The sequence below is a fragment of the Lactuca virosa genome, chromosome 7, assembly GCF_052849685.1.
Source record: "Lactuca virosa cultivar CGN04683 chromosome 7, Lactuca_virosa_CGN04683_v6, whole genome shotgun sequence".
NCBI classification, from domain to species: domain Eukaryota; kingdom Viridiplantae; phylum Streptophyta; class Magnoliopsida; order Asterales; family Asteraceae; genus Lactuca; species Lactuca virosa.
This window is the reverse complement of record NC_136432.1, coordinates 210,706,984-210,713,916: the sequence shown is the minus strand read 5'-3', so window position 1 is coordinate 210,713,916 and position 6,933 is coordinate 210,706,984.

The window sequence follows — 6,933 nt, the reverse complement described above, 5'->3', positions numbered from 1 at the left end:
AAATCTAAATCTAAGCTTTTAGAATTGAAATGAAGTATAATTTCCTCTCCCTTAATTATAGCAAAACATCTTTTCCCAATTGAAACCTTTTTTTTCTATAACTAACATTGCTAACTTGCAACACTTATCATAATTGATTATGCTCCCACTAGCATAATAATTACTAGAATAACAATTATGCTCCCACTAGCTTTGACATGTACTCAGAAATTAGCTGGACTTCTACAAATCAATACTTTATTGACTTTCTTACCAAAGTTCAGATTTCTGATACAAGATGTTTTGATAAAACTTTATCAAAATCATACACCTTTCCTTAAATAGCTCACATGTGTGTCTAAGCAATTTTAGAACTATGAAAAGGGATGTCGTAATTATAGTCTCAATTCTTTAGACCTTTGCCATTTCTCACAAGTCCATGTTAGTGTGCCGGTTAACCACACACGCTCTACTAACGACTTTGAGAATGCAAATATCACAATTGCTATCTGCTTAAAATCTACTTAGTGAAAGCGTTTCCTCACCATCATTTTCATGAATCGGAGTGAAACCTAATGACACTTAGATTTTATGGTGTATGTGTTCCTATCCATGTGAATTTGTCAAAACCATAATCACAAGACAAGGTTAGTGACAAATTGAAACTCATATGGACTGAACTTGTTCATTCTTAATTTCTTGTCACCTGGCAGCACAAGGCCTACCATTGCTTCTAGGTTGTTATGTAACCAATTGAGAACTCTCAGAACTCATATGCAAAGTCAACTTTTAACTGTAAAGGGCACAAAACTAGAATATGTCAACACGATAGGCTATAAACCTCAAGTCGTGTGCTAGTGATAAACTACAGGTTTTATTCTTGATTAGTTCTTGAAACTCTTTCAGGATCTTTAAGACTCCCACTGTCCTCTTGACATATAAGACTCTCTTGCCAAGAACCAATCCTTGACAAACAAATATTCAATAGATAGTGCGGATTCTTATCACGACAAACACTTCACATAATTGGCCTTAGTTGGTCTCTGTTTTATCCAAAACATCACAACTTACCAATTTCAAATGTACAAGAGCAGAAAATATTTTACTCTACATTTGTCAAGTGCTATAAACCTTCTTTAAAATATGTCACTCAAGTTACAATCTTAGAGTATGACTCTAAGAATTGTTTTGGAACGAAGTATGACTCATCTTCTTGATTTAACCATTTCAATAATTCATGACTCCTCTTCTTAGCCATAAGAATGCACTAAGATGTCCTTAGAGGATCAATTGTGATATGGTTTCATAATCATTAAGATGATCATAAAACATGATACTAAAGTACTCTCCCATCTTTTTAGATTTGAGAAACTTTTATCTTTCTGCCTAATTTGATTCTTCTCATTCGTTCTGCCATACATTGAAACTTCTCCAATATTTCAGAATTATATTTAAACTTGTAAGTATAACCATATTTACTAAACTTTAGTAAATCATGACGAATAGTCTTATCGATCTTTGTGGTGGACTTGACCAGTGCACAAGAATGTGTACTCGGTCACTTAGTCCTTCACTTGACTCACATATACATGTGAACAAGGAATTAGTCTTAATTTTCAAAGATGAAAATTCTCATTCATCATACAATACAACTTGCATGATTCCAAGTTTCTGTCCAATTGAAACTTGGGTGACGAGAATCTTTCCTTATTTGGTAAATTTAGACACTACCATAAAAGAAAGAATCAAATTCATATTTCCAATATTGCTAGAAACATACAAACATTAATTTTTCATAAATGCCATTGCAAGGAGATATAATAAAATAAAACAAAATTTTATTTATTTATAAAATGCGGAAAAAACTTTTTCCTTACAATGCAACTTTAAATGAAAAATTTGCTATTACATATTTCCTAACAATCTATCATAATTCCTAAGCAGCAGCTCAAAAATCCGATCTTCGAACCTTGCGATTGAAATCCATCTTCGCGATCAGATTCAGCATACTCTTTATTTAAGTTTCGTCCCTTTGCTTGATCCTGCCAAACATCAAAATGCAACCTAGTCATATCATGTATTAAGAATCAACAATTAGAAACTTAACAGAGTTAGATAGTGTACTTACCTGAAGCAGAGTCAAACTTTTTGATTCTTCCTTCTCTCAGATCTTTCAGTTAGTCAGGGCAGCTTCGCAACAAATGCCCTTTCTCTTTACAATAAAAACATATAGACTCTTTGGGAATGGTACACGGGACTATCACAGACTTAGCCTTTCCCTTTACCTTTTGGTCAACCGGGTTGACTAAGGCCGATCCTTTTCCATTGGGAAGAGAAAGCTTTTCCGGACTTCCAATGTTACCATTGTCAATGTCCATGGAAGTTTGAGAAGTAGATCTTCCACCCAATTTTACTTTTCCAGTGCGCCAAAACATTTCTGATTCAGCAGCAACAAGCAAATAAGTAAGATCAATAAGGGTCATGTCGTGGTCTGTCACATAGTAGTTCTTAATGAACTCACTATATGACTCTGGAAGTGATTGAAGAACCCAGTCAACAGCCAATTTCCTTGAGACTTCGACACCCAACACTCTCATCCTATCGATATGTGACTTCATCTCTAAGACGTGAGAACATACAGGCCTTCCATATTCATGTTTCATTGCAAGTAGGGCTTGAGTGACCTTGAATTTTTCAAGTCTTTGAGCTTGTGGGTCAGGGAGAATAATTTGAGAAGGTGGAGGAAGAGAATTATGATTTCCATGATCCAATCGCGGGACATCATCTTCTTTAGGAAAGCTTGTTCCAAGAGATTTGGGAAGACCATAGTTGTCCGATCTAGACATCTACAATGGGAGAAATTCAAGTTAGTTGATTTAAGTCCTTAATACAACACCCAATATGAAATATTAAGGATAGGACCCAACACAATATTTTATAACTTGGAAGAGGGATGTCGTAATCCAAGCTATAAAATATTTGAAAGTAGGCGAATGACGATTCACCAGTTTCCACCATGAAAAACGAAAAGGGAATTAGGTTTTAATTGGATTGAAACTCCTAGATCTTTTGAGATTCATTGAACTTTTCAATTGCATGTTTAAATCTCGATTGTTCCCTCTCAAGTTTGTGACTGGGATGCCGAGGATCACAAACAAGGTGTGAATAACCATGCAAATTTACTTGGTACTCTTAATTTTATCACCTAATCGATGTGCCGGTTAACCACACACGCTCCACCGATCTATGATAAACCTTAAGCCACCCTTTGCCAACCTTGTTAAATCCAAGTTAGTGTGCCGGTTAACCACACACGCTCCACTAACGACTTAAGCAATGTGCAAAGTGTAATTTCATGGGTTAGCACCAAATTCACATTTTCCTAAAGTAACTAAGATTGGGAATTTATAAAACATTTAGTTACTTTATAAAAATCATTATACTTTTAATGAGAATTGAAGTCATTGTCCTACCCGTTCGGCTAACGACCCTCCACCAGTCAAGGAAGCGGTGGGTGAGAGTGGACACCCATTAAGCTGTCATTTTATAGGCAACAACCTTATACCCCCTTATAGACCGGCTTCGTGAATGAGGCCTACTAACGGTAAAACGACTTGATCTTATACATATATATTATTAACTTATAATACTATAAAGTATATGGGTTGAATTTTAACTTTTAAAATTCTAGGGGTTAGAACTAAAGTTTTCTAAAGTGACTTTTCATGTTCCAAAACTTGAGGTCAAGTTTTGTAACTATTCAAAACTTTTCAACTTCATAACTTATGAGTTAATGGTTTATTAAAATGAAGACTCTTCATTTTATGTAACCTACGTTTTCTTTAATGGACTTTAAAATAAAAGACTTTTAGTAATTCATAACTTGAGGACAAATTATGGACTCCATTAAAACATTTAGATCAAGAATTAAACTAACAAACAATTTGCAAATAATTCCTATGATCTACCAAACTCATAAGTGTATGAACATTCATATAAACAATTTCAAGAATCATATAAACACATATAAAAGTTGAAATTTTGATAATAATCATTGAAAATTGATTAGCATAATCATTACCAAACCAAAAACAGGTTTTACAAGTCCAAAACAGTTTAGGTTAATGATTCTAGTCCATTTCCAGCAGCAAAACTCGAAATTCTTCACACAGGGGCTCCTACTCGCCGAGTGCAAGAACCTACTCGACGAGTAGGATGCTTTTTCACTTGGACTCGTCGAGTCCCCCCATGGACTCGGCGAGTCCACTGAACAGTGGACAGAAAAAACGATTTTTTCAAGCAGTTTGCATCAAATATCAAGAAAACAAGCCTAGGCTCTGATACCACTGAAGGGTTTTGAGCATTCTAACACTCCTATGGTGTAGATGCAACCCTAGAAACCTTGGATCTATGTTTTCTCTACTATTCATGCAAATAAGAATTTTCCAAGGTTCTCATCCTAACTAGCATGGCATGGGGTACTTGTAATATAAAAACTAGTAGAATGACATACCTTTGTAGTTGCTTGGATTCCTTAAGAACTTTGTGAGCCTAGCACCCCAAATGTGATGCCTCAAATGTTTCACACAACACCACAACTCTTGGAATAACTTGAGAGAGGAACACTTTGATCACAAAATCGGCTAGCCCTCTTGTTCTTGTCTTGGTGGCCGATTTTGCTCCTTATGAGGTTGCTTATATAGTGTGTCACATGTAGGGTTACACCATGTAAACCCTAATGTGATGGCTTTTCATTTCCCCCATGATCCATGGGTTTTAACCTCCATGGAGCATCCATGGAGCACCCAATGGGTCCTAGCCAAATCTAGTGAATCATGGACCATAAGCCCACTATATAAGAATGAGTGATTTACAAATCAAACCCCATATATTTAATTAGTCTCTTTTTTATCACAAAATTAATTCCAAATTAATTCTTGATCAATACTAAATGTGCATGGCTTTTCATTTCCCCCATGATCCATGGGTTTTAACCTCCATGGAGCACCCAATGGGTCCTAGCCCAATCTAGTGAATCATGGACCATAAACCCACTATATAAGAATGAGTGATTTACAAATCAAACCCCATATATTTAATTAGTCTCTTTTTTATCACAAAATTAATTCCAAATTAATTCTTGATCAATACTAATTAAATAATATGATTTCATATTAATATATTAGAACTTATAATATATTAACAAACCATAAGTGTCCTTTTCTCATTTTGTCTATCCAATTATTATGATGCCATGCAACCCAAGTGGACCATGCCAAATCGGGTCCAGTACATACTAAATATAGTTATGGACTTAGACACCTTATCCAACAATACCTTCCTCTTAAAGCACTCAAGAACACACCAAATAAGCTTAAACACACAAAGGAAAGGCTAGGGTTTGGGGAGGACGAATGTAATCTGTGGAGGCTGAGGTAAGAGAGGTTTTGGTGCTCATAATGTTGCTTATATAGGCCCCAAACCCTAAATATTAGGGTTTCACCCTGACATTAGTATGCCCAGCGTACTAAGGCAGACCTTAATACGCTTAGTGTACTCTTATGTACGCGCAACGTACTCCCTCTTGGCCCAAATTTGCAAACTTGACCTTTAAACTTATCTTGGCTCTTCACTTCCAACCCCAAGGACTATAAATGACAAGTTAATGATAAAAGAGGGTTCGGGAATACCTGCCAATTCTCGGGATGTTACAATTCTCCCCCACTTGACTTAGACTTCTTCCTCGAAGTCTGTTGCGGCAAAAAGATCCGGGTAATGCTCCCGCATCTCATACTCGGGCTCCCACGTCCACTCGGATCCCCTCCGATGTTCCCACTGTACCTTCACCAAAGGTATCTCCTTGTTCTGTAGAACCTTCTTCTTCCTCTCTAGTATGGCCACATGCATCTCCACATAATTCAGGCGATCATCGACCTAAATATCATCCAAAGACACCACTGCCTCCTGATCCATAATGCAATTTCGCAATTGCGAGACGTGGAAAGTGTTGTGGATCCGACTAAGCTCCTCCGGTAGCTCTACCCTGTATGCCACCTTGCCAACCCTGGCAACGATCCTGAACGGCCCAATGTAACGGGGACCCAATTTTCCCCTCTTCCTGAAGCGGATCACACCCTTCCAGGGTGAGACCTTCAGGAGTACCATATCACCCACCTGGAACTCTAACTCAGATCGGCGTCTGTCGGCGTAACTCTTATGCCGACTCTGAGCAGTCTACAGTCGCTGCCTAATCTGTTGAATCTTCTCGGTAGTCTGCAAGACTACCTCCGTCCGTCCCATCACCTTGTGTCCGACCTCACCCCAACAAACCGGGGTGCGACATATCCGCCCATACAACAGCTCGAAACGCGGGGCGTCAATGCTGGAATGATAGCTTTTGTTGTAGGCGAACTCTACAAGGGGTAGGTGGGAATCACATCTCCCACCGAAGTCAATGACACACGCCCTCAACATATCCTCGAGGGTCTAGATGGTCCGCTCACTCTGACCGTCGGTCTACGGATGAAATGTTGTACTAAAATGCAGCCGCGTGCCCAGTTCCTCGTGGAACTTCTGCCAGAAACGAGAGGTAAATCTAACATCTCGATCGGAAACGATGGAGACCGGAACCCCATGGCGAGCGATTATCTCGCGAACATACACGTCGGCCAATTTCTCGGCCGAAGAACTCTCCCGTATAGCCAAGAAATGAGCACTCTTGGTCAATCGATCTACGATGACCCATATAGCATCAAACCCTTTCACCGTCCTCGGCAATTTGGTAATGAAATCTATCGTGATCTGTTCCCATTTCCACATGAGAATCTCTAGGGGCTGCAGCTTACCATGCGGCCTCTGATGCTCGGCCTTGACCATCCTACAGGTCAAGCACCTCTCGACGTACCAAGCGATTTCTCGCTTCAAACATGGCCACCAGTAACTCAAACTCAGGTC